Here is an 18,064-nt window from a genome sequence, read left to right on the forward strand (position 1 = left end):
GAATCTTTAGAAACTTTTTAAAACAGATATTTAGGTCATATTACATTATAAATTAGGTGATACATCACACACTTCACTTCAGAGGCTCTTCACCTCAATTGGCTTGCAGCTTGTGGAAAGATGACGAATATATATTTTTTCCCACTATTTTTATGGCTGCATAACTTAGAGTGCAAAACAGAAAGCAGAACCTCTGTCAGTTTAGCTCAGTAATGATCAGCCAAAAGCGTAAAACACCATCCGGTCTCCCTCACACACACAAACACACACACACAGACACACACACTGAGCCAAGGAGTTCTGATTCGACAATATTATGTTAACTGAAAGCAGCAGCAGGAAACAGAGGAACTGGAGAAATGACAAACGTGTAAAGTTTGCTCAAGAACCAATTGATTTGGGACGCCATTCAAAACCATGAAATAACTCCCAACCACTAGCAGCAGCCAGCACACCAGCACACAAACAGGCCTCTTTAGTAGAATCATGTAACACTAAACTAGACTGCAACCAATACACATTTAATTCTTGAATCCACGGTGTCACCCACTGAGGAAAAAACTTTAGTGTTAATCTCTTGAAACCTTGGTTTTTTGTCTTTATATTTGTTGCTCAGCACTTGTTAATGTTGCTGTGTTTTCTTTACTGCAGTGCCCGGGGATCCCCTGTCAATCAAATGAATGTTTTCTGTCTTTGCATTTTCTGTTGATAAAGTTAGTTATAGTTGCAATGGCTAATACTTAAACTAATGCTAGAAAGGCTCATTATAGCAACCCTGTTACTTAAAAATGTAATCAATTACTCATTGGTCATTAACCAAAGGAAAAATGAATAATGTATAACTCTACATCTACTATTATTAGTATTATTATTATCCCTTACTCTTTACTGAAAAAAAATTACTGCAGCATGTAACAAAGTAATGCCTTGCTATCAGTGGAGTGAAAAAAGTATACAGATCCTATACGTAAAAGTACTCATATCAAACTGTGAAAATACTTCACTAGAAGTAAAAGCCCTGCATTTAAAACTTACTGAAGTAAAAGTACAAAAGCATCAGCATCAAAATGTAGTATAAATATAGTCTAAATATAATATTACCGGTAGATTATTTGTCATGATGTATTTATGTAAGCGGCATTTTATTTTTGTAAAGGTATAGGGCTCCTTTTAATTATATATGAGGTTTAATTTACAAAAAAGTAAAAAGTAGTAAAAAGTACAATATTTTCCTAAAAAGGTAGTGAAGTAGAAGTATAAAGTTACATAAAATAGAAATACTTAAGTAAAGTAAAAGTACCTCAAAATTGTACTTAAGTACAGTACCTGAGTAAATGTACTTAGTTACATAGCACCACTGCTTGCTATCATACACTGTATAAAAGAGGTGGAAGGTGAAAGTGAAGCCAATGCAGAAGTGCCTTAAACCTGCATTCTTCCTAATGACCAGCAGGGGGCGACTCTGCTGGCTCGAAAAAGAAGTCTGTTTGTATAGATGTCTACAAGAAAATTATCCTACTTCTCACTTGACTTATTACCTCAGTATATCATTTCTTACTAAGTTTATGTTCTTAAACACTAGTTTCAAGTCTTCCTCAATACAGCATGATTTTATTTTTGTAAATTATGGTCCCATTAAGAGTAAAATAGAAACTAAAAATGTTTTAAACCTCATCTCTATCTACCTGATTTAGGTATAAAATGTTCTCAATTCTTGTCAATGTTCTATGTGTCTCTAGAACCCAGCTGCAGAATGTGTTGTTCTTCTTCCTAGCTTTTGTAATTTGATGTGACTGTGAAGTAGTTAGCATCTAGAAGAAACTATAAGGTGCTATTTCAGTTTTGGTAGCTGTGGGGCGCAGTGACACTCTTGGCTTGTGTTGCAAACCAGCAACTTTTCCAACAGCAAAAATTGCATCATAAACCATGGATGCAAAGGATAAAGGTTATGGACAAGATTTTTTTTAAGTAAAGGGCTTACACTTTACAGCGTTTTGGCTGACTTGAAGCCTATATTCAGCCTCGTTAGCCTAAGAGAGGCCAAGACTGCAGCAGGGAGGATATGGCCGTCGGTGACCCGCCAGAAGTCGAGTTACCGAGACCAAAGAGAGACCGCTTGTGCCTTCGCTCTAATCGAAATGAACAGAAACGGAATTTTTCTGGTGCAATAAAGGTCAGTGAGGGTAGTTTTGGCTGGATGCTGTAAGAGCCCGTGTGTGTGTTACTGTCCATGCAAGTTTTACTCCTCACTTGGACAGAGCCATGCTGGAAACCTTCAAGACCCCCAAGATAAACTGGAAAAGAACCAAAACCAGCAGGGTAATTTTGGTGAGTTTCGTTTTGTTTCTGTTTACTTTGAAAGAAGTGTGCTTTACAATGAGTTAACGAGGTAATTACAATAGATCGTCTTAGTGCGGTGGAAGAGAGGAGCTTGAATTCAAAACGTATATGAATAAGTATTTATACAGTACATTAGGGCTGGGCGATAAAAAAAATTGTCAATCAATATAAAAAATTGATATATTTTTAAATGTGATATGGAATTAGACCATATCCCATATGTCGATATATAGTTCAATTTTTTTCTTTATTTATATATAAATGCTGCCCTTACTAGGGTTTGTCATATTTAGTTATTTTGCAATGTTCGTTATTCTTTTCTCATATAAATATATTTATTTATATTATTAATATTTAATACAAAGTGAGAGTGTGTAACGTTGTGAAGTTGCCACTTGACCATAAAGCATCCTGGTTCATGTAGGCACAGCCGACACAGTTCTGAGTGCAGGAGAACTCAGCTTTCTTGGTCAACAAAGCATGCACTGAGGAATTTATTGCTTTAGTGGACTACAATATCAATCAACCATCAAAACTGATTAGAAATCCATAAAAATAAAGTTGAAAGTCATCCCTTCAAATAATCAAAAACTTGCTTTTGGGTGTTGTCCATGTATTTTTCTTAGAAGTTTGACCCTTCTACAGTGTGTTTTCAGTTCTTGACAGTTAACGTTAATTTTTATATTTACATTTCAGATGACCTAAAAATGTCTTGTTCAGCATTCTGTTTGTCTAAAGGACACTCTAAGTAGTTGGCTTTTCCAGTAAGTTCAGTTTATTTTAAGCACACTTTTGTCTAGTCAAAATTAGCATCCTATCTCATATCACAGTTAATGTTAATATGAAATGTACCTTGCTAACGAAGCAAGCGAGCTAGCGCTAGCATTAGCGTTAGCTGTTGACTAAAATGTAAAAATGTGTGGTTTATAACTGGCAGTAAATCATTTTAACATTGTAGTCAACTAAACCTTAACCTCTAAATTTTGCCAACTTCAAGTCTAGTTTTGAGTTTCCCTTGACAGGTTAGCTGAGAGACTTCTTCAGGAGTCTAGCCTGTTATTTGCACTTGGGTCCTCACTGAATTCTGACAAAACCATATTAATAACTGCTCATTGTGACCTATTACTAATGATGGTAGGCTTCAATTAAGGCTGTTTTATCTCCATTGTAAGGCTAAAAAAAAACTGTGGCTCCATTCCGAGATTTTTCCCCTTTTTTTGGCCAACAACGGCTCTTTTGTTAGTAAAGGTTGCCGACCCCTGAAATAAACCAAGATGGCAATGCTGGCCAAACTGTCAAACTGGAGGCTTGATTTGGGCTGCTCACCAACTAGCGGTTAATGTCACAGTGACTACGCTCCTTTCTTATAAACAGTCTGTGCTAAATATATGTAACAATTCTTTTTTCAGTAGGTATTTTTTCTCTTCAGAAAAGACACCAGAGCTAATTTATCTAGCTTAGGTGGAGAACTGCTGGGCAATTCTGCAGTGACAGCAGCAAACCTTGAACTCACAACCTCCAGGGCCATCAGCCTGGAATAGTTGCTGGTATGACATATCCTGTTGGGCAAAGTCTGCTGAGAATTAACTCATTATCTCAAACCAGGGTCTAATGTAGGGAAAAGACTGGAGATGAAGTACATGGCAGCTTCTGCCCCACTTGCTGTTGGCTTTGTGCCTTTTTGAATCCACATAAGCTCTGTAGATGGCAGGTGATGTGCAAACAGGACAGTTAATCTGGTGGGTTTTTATAAACTTCCAGTCCGTGTAACAAAGCAACTGAATAACAAGACGGCATTTGGAGATTTTTTTTCTAATTAAAGACTATGTTTGGTAGCTAAAATAGCTAAAAGATTGGATAATTTTTTGGAACATCCAGTGTTCCTTTATTCATTATCAAATGATTTAATGGAGCAAAATACAAAAATGATTGTCAATCATCTACAATTATTTCCTGTGTGAACATGATTGCATCTGATTCAGCTGCATTTTCTTAAAGGCCAACACCATCAGCATTTTTTCCTGGGTTTTTGAAATTGAAATAACACAGTAAGCAGGAGCTAGCACTAGCTGAGTCAACATAGCTGTCACTGCACAGAATACTTGGTGGTGGACGTCAGACGGTTGGATACGAAAGTCACAAACAAACTTAACAAGGTAGGGGTAACGTTAGACCAGCAAAAACTTGTCTGTTGGCTTTGAAGAAAGTATATATAATAGTATGTTCTAGATGTAAAGTGCTGTGATGACAAGGTAAAGTGGTAAAAATATTTTAAATATAGCGTACACTTAAATTGGTATTTCCCATCCACAGCAGTACATATCACTCTCTAATACAGTTACCAGTCTCCTTTGACAAAAACAGTCATTTTACCTAACCGCCAGATATTTATGTAGCACCATCAACATCTAGAAACCTATGTCAGGTCACATGGTTAAAGGTTTTTAGAAGGGCTTGGGAAAACAGCATTTAGACACAAACAGACTTTGACCAAAATGTGACAGGTAAACAACTGGGAAGCAACAGAATGATATAAAAACCTCAAAAGCAAGGTATCAAGGTAAAAACGAAAGCGGATCCAAATAACAACAAAAAGCAAAAAGGTTAAAATTTTCTATCCAGAAATCGTCTGAACACCCGCTGAGCAGCAAAATGAACCTGCTCCTCCAACGCGGTTGAACAAAACACATGACCTCAAATGTCACCTGCAATTACTGAATATTCAAAAAACCTTTCATTTATCCTCATTTTAAAGAGGCGCTGACTTTTCCATGCGCTCACAGGGATGCACTGAATCACACAGTAGCCTGCTGCACGCATGACTGGAGCAAGATGCAACTCTGAGCGGATAGAGCGTGTCCTCTGAATAAAACTGTGTGGCTGAGGGTAATGGGTTGTGAGCGGGTAATTGAGCGCGCTGGGCTCGTCACAATAAGGGTGCCAGCTCACTGGATGAAGGGGGTAAATGGAGAATGACTGCACAATAAAATGAGGAACACACACATGTGCATGGAAGAACACACAGAAAGTTACGTGTGCACAAATGCGAAAGACAGGCAGGCTGTGGAACTAAAGCCTCTACGCGTGGCCCTCACCCACTGCGTGCCTCCCCATGGATTTAGTTAGGACTGATCAGTTTTCCACTTTCTCACAGCGCCACTGTCCACATCAATATCTCTTTCTGCGGACGCGCTGCCGGGAAATCATGCCCAAAATACATTCAAGGAAGCAATTATATGCCAACCAATAAAAAAAATAATAATACAGCAAAAAGCTTCTTCTCATAAAGATGTAAGGCCAAATCAAACAATATAAAAAATAAAAGCAACAACTTTTTAATTTAAATGTTGTCAGTCGCTCTTTGTTCATTCATTCTCAGAGATATAATGGTTAAAGCTTTGCATGGCCATCTTTCCAACATGCATCAGTTCATTTATTCAAAACTCCTATCAACACATAAAGTTCTTGTTCCACACAAATGTTTCTATAGATAATATTTAACTAGAAAGTGTTAACTAGAAGTTTTGTGCAGCACCAGTGAAGTATGGTGGCCTTGAGAGCTCACAGCGCTGCAATTTAAGAAAAGACATGTATCTTCATCAATGTGACAACACAAGCGCAGCATTTAGAAAACACGCTGCAAAGCCCACAACACAATCCGATAAGAAAACACAACAGAAGTGTTTCCAGAGGACACTTAAAAGTGATACACACGTCTGGACACGCATGTGATATTATCACGTTATTTCAAGATAATGATAATTTCAATGTTATAACGATCATAGCATGCTAACGTTAGCAGGGGTGCAAGACCAAGACCAACACCGCTGAGAGAGACCAACTAAAACGTGTATCATTCATTTATTTGATTTGTTTAACTGCAATGTGATTGATACGGGCTAGCGGGCTAATGCTATATATCGCGTTATAACGTGAAAATATCATTATCATGAAATAACGTGATCATTTCACGTCATGACGTAAAATTATAATTATCTTGAAATATCTTGATAATATCACATGCATGTCCAGACGTGTGCATCACTTTTAAGTGTCCTCTTGAAACACTTCTGTTGTGTTGTGGTTTTTGCATCGCGTTGTCTAAATGCTGCGCTCCTGTTATAAAATTGATGAAGATGTTTTCTCAATTTGCTTGTGTTTTGTGTATTGCATGTGTTTTCTTAAGTTGCAGCGCTGTGAGCTCTCAGGGCCGCCGTAGTGAAGAGATACACGTGCAACAAACTATGTCTGAGTATCATCAGCTCATCTGACATATTAAAAGTTCAACTCATGAACTAGACAAAACAAATGAGACGGAAATCTTCCTTGTTCCTCTAGAGAAGAAACACGACCCTGCTTTGCTTTGGCCAGTTTCCTGTATTAAATGTAACTTGCGCAAGTTACTTTTGTTGTGCAAAGCTTAAATAAAGAATCCATCAAATTTAATGATTTCAGGATTATTTGCAAATCATTGTTGTTGTTGTTGTTTTTTTTATTTGTGTAAAAAAGTTATGGAAAATGAAAAATGTAACAAACATGATGAAATTCAAACTTAACCCTCCTGTTATGTTAGTTTTTTTCAGGAACAGCAGCAATAATAAATAAATAATAAGTGTCAGAAACTAGAAAATCCCAATAAACATTGTTTATATCTCATCATTAACTCCATTACTAACCATTTCAATGAATATTTAGTGCAGTGGTGTTCTTTACCTCTCAAAGATCATGATTCAATGAGGATAATTCACTAATTTTTAGTTAAAAAACGCACATTAAAACCTTTTTTTAAGTACATCGGAAAGACCAACACTGTAAAAAAAAAAAAAATCTGTTAAATTTACGGTAAAATACCAGCAGCTGTGGTTGCCAGAGCTTCACCGTAAAAAATACAGTGAGTGGCTTTCCTACTGTAAATTTAAATGTAAATATCAGCAAAAACTGTACTTTTGACTGAGTAGTCCCTTTATTTTTAGGGTAATTGTGTCCTTGTGACATCATGGTATTTTGCTTACATGAAAAAACAGTGTGTTTTCTGCAGTCTAAAAGTTTTGTACTATTCCTTGCTTTACGGTCATTAAAAGCGTCTATACGGTAATATTCAATGCTTAATTTTACGCCCCATTTCTAAGATTTACTGTAATTTCTACAATCATTGTTTTACAGTGTACATATAAAATACCATACATTTACATGACATTTATATTTTCTAAATTTAATTTTTCTTTATTTTCTTTTTATGAAAAAATACTTTGAACTCTTTTTCAGGTTCTTATACTTTGAAATGGGTCAATTTAACTCGCAACATAAGAGGAGGGTTAAACAGGGCTGTCTGACAGCAAAAGAAAGTGGTGAAAAATTTTGAAACATAGCATAGTATGCTTAATCTGATATTGATTTTCTATTTTTTTTTTTTTTTTTTTTAAACTTCAACACAGCAGTACTGCTGCCTGCTTCTCCAAACTGGAGACATGCCGACACCATATATTGTACGTACACTACAGGCCAAAAGTCTGCAAGCAACTTAAATTTTCTGTTCACAATGGCTTTCTTAAAAAACTGTATGGATTCTTTGGATTTTTGGATGTGTTGCACGATCAGACTTTACCTTTATTGAATTCAACCATTTTCCTCAATTTACCTTTAGGTATAAATTGATGTTACCAGACCATTGCTGAATAAATGTTAACAACAGAAAAGAAGGACTTAGTTTTAGGGTTGAGAAGAGTCACAACTTCAGTGCAAAAGTAAAAAACAAATCACAGCTTGCATTATTCGCTTTAGCTCTTTGGCTTTTGAGAGTTTTGATACAAAAATCCCAATAAATCTCAACTGTGTTCATATCTCTGACAAACTACCACAGAAATGGCTCAAATTAAAGCAGCTGAGTAAAGAAACAATGGTACAGATTTATACATTAAGGAAAGAAGGATGCACAAAGTCTAAGCAATGAAAACCAAAATACCTGATCATTATAGTAAAAAAAGTGTTCTAATAAGTGACTCTTTATATAATAATCATGTTTATGTTATGCAAAATGAAACTTTGATCTTTTTTTGTACAAATTTGATCTTGCTTCCAAACTTTTGGCCTGTAATGTAATAATAGCAATAAACAGGTACCTCATACAACCCCACTTAATCTGAGATATCCCTTTAAGAGAGAAACATGCTAACAGCTCCATCGGTGTGGTGGGCTGGCAGCCAAAGTTTAGGTTTCACTGCTGCACACAATGACAGCTGATTAACTGCCTCGGATAGCTGGAACTGAGCTTTGTGTTTGTTCATTGTTATGTGTGATATTTTTGGCATGCACACTGCTTAGATTTATAGACCACTGGGAAACCCAGACTGTGCTCATACACAAGGAAGTCGGAGGCTGTCAAAGAGACATCAAACAATGGGAGAATGACAGCTGAACATCAGCAGACGAGGAAGTCGCTGGGGGATTTTATAACTATATGCGTTCAGTAAATTGTCTGATGCTTATTAAACATAAAGCAGCTGTTCACCTTGAGAACTGAAAGGCTCCACTTACTGGCTGTCCACAATGTCAATCAAAGAAATGTCCTGTCACTTCTTGATGACGCAGGTACACTTTTGTTTTATTAGTTGAGTGGGAAATCCTTGTTCACTGAGCTGGTACAATGCATGCATTATACAAGTTATCAGTAATGCAGTCATCAATACCTTTTATCATAGTTTAAGGTGATATAAAAGAAGCTGTCTGCCATTGACAGTCAAAAAAAGGAGCCCATTAAACAAAATTATGCAAGGTTCCTGCTGATCCTTAAAGTATTTTTCTTGAATTCTTAGACACAATAAACAGGATTTTATGATTTTTTTCCTGACATTATCAAAAACAGTTTAAAAAACAACCAAAATGGGTTTCTCATAGACGTTACACAGATCAGGATAGCAGAAACAACAACACTTACATTTTTGCTCAGTCAATCAATATCCTATTGAACCAGGTTAAAAAACGAATTGAGATTTAAAAAACATTTTTCAAGAGTGTTCTGGCCAAGACGGCAGCACAAAAGTAAAATGGTTACGCCAAACACGCAAGACACAAATAAGAAGAAAAAAACGAGTTGGATGACAGGATAACACACAGCAATCACAAAATCCAACTGAGATTATTTCTCTGTCTTTTAAAACTGACTTGAATTCCTCCAGAATTACAAGATGTGTCAGTTTCAAGTTCTAATGGCCAGAACATTTAAAAGCCTTTTTGCCCAGTTCAGTTCTGACTCTCTGGACCTGCATCTGTATGATGTCCTTGAATGCAGGCCATGTTGGCTGAGGTTTCTACACATGTATAAACACAAATATGTAGGCAGAAGTCCAAGAATAGATTTATAAATAAAAGTCAGCCAGTGAGATAGTCTACGGACATACAAAGATGGAAAATGTCATAGCAGAAGATCCACTGTCTGCTAGCTTGTAGCCCGTGTACCCTGGACGATATGGGAAAGTGCAAATTCAACTAAAATTGGCAATTTAAACACAATTTTGTGGCATGGTTGAAACTAGTACAAGGCAATGCATAAAAGGCTTGGTGTTTTTTATGCATAAAGTTTTTAAAACTCAGCACGACGGCAATCAAGGCAGTGAAATCCCACATGCAGAATTGCCAAGAAAACTTGCCAACAAACAGCAGGTACTTCCCAATTCGGTTCTTTTTTCGTCCCTGCATGAGACAATTAAAAATCAGGTTTTGTGTTACTTGTAACATCTGGGCAAAACTGTCCCTTACCCTAAGCTATTGATGCTTTGGTTGTCGTAAAATTGGTCTTAAAAAAAGTCTTTAAAAGTCTTAAATCTAACTTGCCTTAAGCTGTAAGAACCCTGTTATGGCTTGCAACCGTTTTGCTATAAACACATTCACATTCATCCTCTCTACACCGAGACCTATAAAGTGCTGGCACACCAGTTCACTTAGTGCTTGTTCAGGTGAAAGTGTAGTGTGTATCTCATTGGGTGGAGTTAGAGTCATTCATCAGTTGATTTTTAATAGTGGATAAAAATAAACTGCTGTAAATGGCTTCCTAAATGAGCCTTGATATTTTCAACAACACTGACTGTGTTTACACAAGCTATAAAGAAACAGAAAGTAAAGAGTCTGAATGACTGGCAAGGGCCAGTTTCATTTAGGAGCTATCAAAGAAAGAAAGACAGAAAGTAGTTCCTACAAGAAACTGCTCACAACAAGGTCTGTGGGTTATCTTGGGTAACTGGGTCATGAATGTATTTAGTTTAGTTCCATCGTATCCATCAAGAGAAGACAGACATCTCTACAGCCAATGTCTCCAACACTTGGCAACTCCAAAATATTCTAGACTGATAAATTGCAATACAGATCAAAAATATGCATTATTGATTTAGGAGTAAACTGTCCCTTTAAGAAAATGTCTCTGCAATATGACCAAAACAAAGTCCTTATATCAATGTTGACAGGGTTTTGTTGAATTTTCTACTGATAAGTTATCTCTGATAACCAAGCCACAAAAAGTAATGACGGATGTGTTGCTTTGGACGACACTGATAATGAAAAAGGCCTAGCTAGCCCTGGGAATCAGGCTAATGAGTTGGCGTTGGTACCCATGACCTAAAATTAGCCTGAAAGCGGTGATTCTCTCTTAAAAGTCTACAGGGAGTGGCTAATAAGGACAGGACAGTAGGCGATAGCAGGGACAAGAAGTTAACTGTTTCTGGTGAAAGCTAAGACCAGGCTGATCCAAAAAAAAAAAACTCTTATTCTGTGAGTAATATACTGTTTTACCTTCCTGTGCCAGAGGCAGGTTACATGAGTACATTCACCGTCTCCAGACACCAGTTTGTTTTTACCTACCTGATTCATTTACAGATGCTCATACCTGGGAAGTGGCCAGGGCTATCAGTCTGCTTATGGCTGCCAGCCACTACTGGAATTGTGTCCTGTTTTCAATTTCTGTCCTAGCAGGGGTGCTTTTTTTCCCTCCTAAGATAATCAAAATCAGATTTACATTTTATCCAGTTTTTATGCAATAAATGCTCTAATAATGCTAAATCACCATGACTGCTTGTTTTCACAAATCGCCTCTTATTTACTTTGTCTCTTTCCCAGATGTTGCCAGAGGTTACACAATTGGCACTATTTATTCCTGGGAAACAACTTAAGGGAATAAAAGTGATGAGAGGATCCATTGGTTGTAATTCTCCAAGCTGAATAGGACCAATGCTGTGTGTTTAAAGGATTACATGGTGGGGACTCCGTGTAATATGTTTTGTACATGTAAGCCAAAAGATGTTGGCAGGCTAATGTTGGTTTGGACAAGATTTACTGAGAATAGGAGCCATGTCGAGAGAAAGCAATGAGGGTGATTTATTAAAAGAGAGGGGGTTAAAACAATGCTCTGGGGAACTGCAGCAGCATCGTCTGAAAACATCCTGTGTGATAGCTCAGACATATGCCAATCTAACTTCAATTTTCGGCAAAAACTGCTGGCAAAAAATCAGAACAGAAGGAGTGGGCTGTGGGTTATCATGTTGAGCTGCCATTTCATTTGATTATGTTTGATTACATTGCTGAAATTGGAATTATTTCAAGAGAGATCAGTGATTGAGACCCTGAATGCACCTTCACTGGCAAAATATATATTTTCTTCAAACTTGTCTCATCCTTCATGAAAACAACATCCCAGAGGAAATCTTGTGAAATGTTCTCTGCTCACTACACAGGATTGTGTGTCATGTATTTGTATGAATTGGAGCCAGAATTCTTATGTTTGGTTAGCTAATGGATAACTTAATGCAGCTCCGCTCTCACAACACAAGAGGCCTGAGACCGACAAACTCAGCTTTTGTTTTCAGAAAGTTAGTGGGTAGGCAGGTGAGCGTAGGAACCTATGGCAAAGGTTAAGAGTTTAACAAAGCTTCAAAACACGACACCAGTCAACTAAAAAATGTTTTTTGAGTAGTTTAAACAAAGACTAGTCTTGCTTAAGCTGCATAATAAACTAGGTTGATAAGTTGATTTTACTTGCGCAGTTATTATTTTTTGCATATTTTTTTATTTCATTAAATGTATTTTTTTTCTCCATTGTTTACAAAGGCTAATCTTGCTTGATCTACATAATAAATTTAAGTTAACATTATTTGCATATTTCTTTTTTTGTTTATTTTATTTATTTTATTAATTGTATTTATTTATAATTTCATTTATTTGTCAGATTAGTCTTGTTTGGTCTCCATAAAAAGTTAAGTTAATTTACTTGCACTTTATTTTTAAACTTTGCAAATATATTTTTATTTTCATTCAATTTATTTAATTCTTGTTAACAACCACTAGTCTTGCTTGATGTGCAGCTTTAGGTTGAAAATACATTTTTATTTTTATTGCATTTCTTTATATTTATTTCTTTATTTTTATTTGATTTCTTTAAAAAAAATGTTTTACAAAGTTTAGTCTTGTTTGATCTACATAATAAGTTTAAGTTGAACATATTTTTTATTTTTATCACATAGATTTTCATTTTATTTTTCATAAAGCCTAGTCTTGCTTGATCTACATAATAATCTGATACGAAATATGGCCTTGTTTTATTTGAAGTAGATCAGGCAGGATATTATCAGAGCTCTTTATCTCTTTCTCTAACACACACACACACACACACACACACACACACACACACAAACACACACACACACACACACACACACACACACACACACACACACACAGTGTAAACAGTACACTGCAGTGTATCAGGGCAGTTATCTTACAGTGCTATTATAATGTTTACTGTCAATTTAAAGCCTAATCAATTGAAAATCAGCCAAATATGCAAAAACAGCAGCAGCCACCTCTCCCAGCTGAAGTGCATTTGCATCAATGGACGGCGTGTGTATTTGTGTGTGAATGAGCATTCATGTGGATTCAGTAATAAGTGACTGTGTGTGGTTCATGTTCCTCATCGACAAACTATACTGTAATAAAATAACAAGGACGGCGAAATTGCAGCACGTCAGCACTTAAATGTCAGCAAGCAGCTCACTGTGTTCGGGATAATTGAACAACACCAGACCTTTTCATGTGTACCGACAGCCGGCAAACATTTCTTGAGAAGTTGACTCGAAACAAACTGTAAACTGAAATTGTACTGATCTTTCCACGGACGTCTCAGCTGGTCAACAGACCCAGCAGTGACTGGGCTGATGGCTCTGCTCTGCTTTTATCCATGCTTAATGCAGAAGCCGTAATTCACACCTTTAAATCATCCAAACTGGATTATTGTGGCGTTTTGTTGTAAGGCCTGCCACGCGCTAGTACTAACTCATAAGGTTGAGAATGCTGCAGCTGGACTCTTAAATTAAACTAGAACATTTGGGAACATTAAGCCAGCTTTCCCTTCATTGGCTCCCTTTCCATCTTCAGGGTTCGTACACTTTAGCAGTGGTCAAATTCAAGCATTTTTCAAGGACTTTCAAGGTCCATTTTCAAGCTTTTCCAGTATCTTACACCTGTTGTACATTGCATGTTTTAGATGAGTACTTACATACTAAAGGGGGGAGATTTCTCTTAACCATACCAACAGCGATGGCACTACACTTTTAGGAGGAACGGTCTTCATTTCAGATAGGCTACTCATTATTTTTACATTGAACATGTGATTATCTATAGTCTATAGATGGATATAGTCAGATTGCAAGAGAAATAGAGTAAGATTTCCAAGCATTTCCAAGCACTTTATCCAAAATCCAAGCACTTTTTAAACCTTGAAAATACAACATTTAAATTTAAGCATTTTCAAGGATTTCAAGCACCCGTACGAACCCTGCATGTCAGATCAGACTTTAAAGGGGACATATTATACTCATTTTTAGGTTCATACTTGTACTTTGGCTTTCTATTAGAACAAAGGTATGGCATTCTAATCCAAATTTCTTATACATTGTGTTTATTTCAACTAGGGCTGGGCGATATGTCGATTTTTTTTTTTTTGGTAGGAATTTCGGTACTTTGACAATGAAGCGACATCTCAACCATTTGGTAGAGGCTAATATTTAATAAAAACGTGTCTGTGAAAAAAAAAATGTGATTGTGTTTATTATTGACCCAAGGGAATAAGAAATGTAAACAAATAACTTTTCAATTGCTCTTTTCTTGGTGGGGTAGTTAAAGGGTTGAGAAGAGACTGAAGAGCCAACTCTTTACTGAACACCTTCACACTTCACACTTGATGTACACAGATGACAACGATAAATGAATAAAATAAAATAAACTGCCCACTGACCGCTCGCGCAACCTAAAAGCACTTACATCCTAATGGACTCAAACTTGCCCCGTGGCACTTTCTCTTATGTTGTTTCTTGACTTCATCTTTGCTTGTGTGATATTAACTCTCAAATGTACATTGCTTTGGATAAACGCAGCATCGGGAGCAATTTGGGGTTCGGTATCTTGCCTAGGGCTGGGCGATATATCAATATAAAAAATCGTCGATATATTTTTAAATGTGATATGGAATTAGACCATATCACATATATCGATATAGTTCAAATTTGCACTGTGATCCTTGCTCCAGGCAAGCTGTCGCTTTTATTTATTATATTTTTTTATTTAAATGTGCACTTTATGGAGCTTTGATTTTTTTAAAAGGCACTCCTGTTGTTATACAGTATTTATGTTCACTTAAATAAACTGTTTCAATAAAACTACTTGTGACACGTCATATTTGGCTTTGACTTTGACTGAACATTTGCTCTCACTTTGCGATAAAAACATCCGAATATATATCGTATATCGATATTGAGCCTAAATATATCGGGATATGACTTTTGGTCCATATCGCCCAGCTCTAATTTCAACTTATTGCTTCTTCTTCATTATCCAGCTGGTGGGTTGGTCTTGGCCTAAATGTATCATTTAGAATATTGTTAACTTCTTAAAATGATTGCTCCTCAATGACCCTCTGTGACCCTTCGTGCTGTGTGTCTCTCTGTCTTTGTCCCTCCCTTCCTCTCTCTCTGCTGGACAATCGGGCGTCCTGGGTCCTTCTCTCTCTCCTGGCTGTCGGTTCCACATAGTGGCTCTGGATCTTTGTCCTCCAGGAGATTCCTCCTCTCCTCCTGTCTGTCTCTCTTCCTCTGTCTGTGCTCGTTTCATTCTCCTGTGTGTGTGAATGTCTGATGGGCTTAAGTTTTGCTTCTTGTGTGTTTGTGTAGTCTGTTTCTTTTTCCAGGCTTTATGGTGCAGAGGAGGTCGTGTGGCTCAGGTTTTATGTGTTTGACAACACCTGGAAGCTGCTTTACATCCTGCCGGATCCAGGTTTCATCCAGGATCTAACATTTCTTACATTTTTTTCCGAGGGTCTCAGGACAGAGATTGTCATATGCTCTAAATAAACCCCTTTAGGCAAATTAGTGATTTATGATATTATATATATACTTTATGTAACGAGGTAAAAGTCTCGTTGAGATTTTAAAAATCTGGCCAAGAAAGCATCATAAAAATATATATATATATATATATATACATTTTATATATATATATATATATATATATAATATTTTGCCTTATAAATAAAATCGACCCTTGTCTTGATCTTGACCTCTCACCCTCTTACCCCCTCTCATAATGCCGTTTTTCACCTGTTATATCACATCTACTGTATGTTTACCCATCCATACTCTCTGATGGACACACCTCTCATAAAACAAGTGATAAGACCTTAAGTTCAGGTAAAGTTTAAGCACTTATCCTGGGACCAAGTTACTTTGAATACTTTAACATAAAGCTAAAACACATCGGTCTTTCTGCAAAGAATGCTGCAATCCATTATCTTCTGCTCCTGGACACCACCTCATTTTTGTACATCATCTTATACAAAAGGTCTAGAATATACTGCACTTGCACATCTTTCTCTCCTTATGACATCCCTGGCACCCATACATCAAGATTTGTTTTCTCTCTTTTAAAAAAAAAAAAAAATAGCAGCACGACAAGTGATGAAATCAGGGACATCTGCTACTTTTGAATCCATATGTTACAGACTAATATTATAAAACTGATGTGCAGTAAGGGTCCTTTTAGAGGGAAAAAGTACCTATAATTAAATATAGACTATATATAGACTATAGATAACAATAATAAGCCTGAATTCAATTGTATGAAAAGCATTTGTAACTGGACTTAAACTATCTAAATTATCTAAACTGCCAAAATGAAAGGATTTACATTTGAAATAATGTGGATTATTAGTGTCAATTAATAAAGGTGACAATGAGAATGATAAATATGTATGACCCTGGTTTGGCGACAATGCATAGTTATAAATGAGTCTTAATTTTCAGTTTTATAAATTGTTCTTAATAAAATTCCTTCATTTTCAGTAGCAATTATCTTGACAGTGGCGTCGTATTGTAATTGTAATAAATAAAAACAATCTACAAATGAACAATTCCGCTAATAAACATTTCTTTTTCCGTCTCTGTGTGAAAACTTTCTGAAAACTATGAATGTGAGCCGCTCACCTGTGCCGGGCTCCTCGCCTCCGTTCCTCTGATCCAGGAGCTCCAGGTCGGGCTGCTGGTGGCTCTCATAGTCCGGCTGGAAAAAATACTGCCAGAGAGAAAATACTCCGAACTGCACAAGCTGCAGATGAGTGACACTAGTCCGCCTCGTGCCATTCAGAGAGAGAGAGAGAGAGAGACAGAGAGAGAGAGAGAGAGAGAGAGAGAGAGAGAGAGAGAGGTGACCGATGCTGCCATCGCGTGGCCTGCAATGATACAGCTACTTTACCTTCAGTTTGACAGTCTGAAACAAAGTAGTTTGTTAATAGGCCTACTTGTATTGAAGACTGGCATTTCCAGCTACATTTAGACTAACTCAGGAGTAGGTAATCTGTGGCTCCGGAGCCACATTTGGCTCTCCAGGCCATCTGCAGTGGCTCCCTGTGGCTATGACCAGTGGTGGTTCTACACAGAGGCATACAGGGACCAATGCCCCTGTGAAGAAGCCCTTGGCCCCTGCTGTGGCCCCTGTGTCAAATTATTAATTTTAGATTAATAAAATGATCGACGGATGGACGGATGAACGACGGAACAATTCTTACCTATTTTGTGTTCAGACAATATCTCATTGTACACAAAAGGAACCCAGAATATGTACATTGTATAATATTTTAATTGTGCAATAAAAGCTTGTATATATATATATATATATATATATATATATATATATGCATATACATATATACAAAAAAAATGTACAAATTAATTTTCATTTTTCATTGCCGTAGGTCCAAAGCAATTTGTAGTCTTCAGATGTAAAAATGCGAAGCTTATATACATCAATAAAGCATTTTTTTCAACATATAGTCAAATAAAATGTGCATCATAGCTTACGAAAATCTCAAAAAGCCTTTTACATTTTGGTAGACTAATTTAGACTTAGTAGGCTATTTTATTTTCCTTCAAAATAAGGTTTGCGGCTTGATTCCGACATTTTTTCTCTTATTTTGGCCAACATTGGCTCTTTTGTTAGTAAAGGTTGCTGACCCCTGGACTAGCCTGTTTTTATAAAAATGGAAGAAAGAAAGAAACTTAAAGAAAAGGGTAGACCAGGGACGGTTGCAACAAGTCTTATTCCTCCAATCAGAAACATGCTAGAGTGATGACACCCATACTGCACATGCTCAGTTCGACCCTCTCCCCAAACAGGAAGACACATTCAACACCTAGGA

The 18,064-nt window shown here is 36.8% G+C and overlaps 1 protein-coding gene across 1 annotated transcript in view; it reads right to left on the minus strand.

The window, feature by feature from the left end:
* The window catches only part of si:dkey-247m21.3 (5-hydroxytryptamine receptor 4), a 65,245-nt gene extending 48,232 nt beyond the window's left edge, over positions 1 to 17,013 (minus strand). The window contains exon 1 of the mRNA XM_059358446.1: positions 16,854 to 17,013. The gene's annotated coding sequence lies outside the window, so the exon portion shown is untranslated. The remainder of the gene's footprint in view (positions 1 to 16,853) is intronic.
* Between the last annotated feature and the right edge of the window lie 1,051 nt (positions 17,014 to 18,064).

This window comes from Centropristis striata, chromosome 19 (genome assembly GCF_030273125.1).
Source record: "Centropristis striata isolate RG_2023a ecotype Rhode Island chromosome 19, C.striata_1.0, whole genome shotgun sequence".
NCBI classification, from domain to species: domain Eukaryota; kingdom Metazoa; phylum Chordata; class Actinopteri; order Perciformes; family Serranidae; genus Centropristis; species Centropristis striata.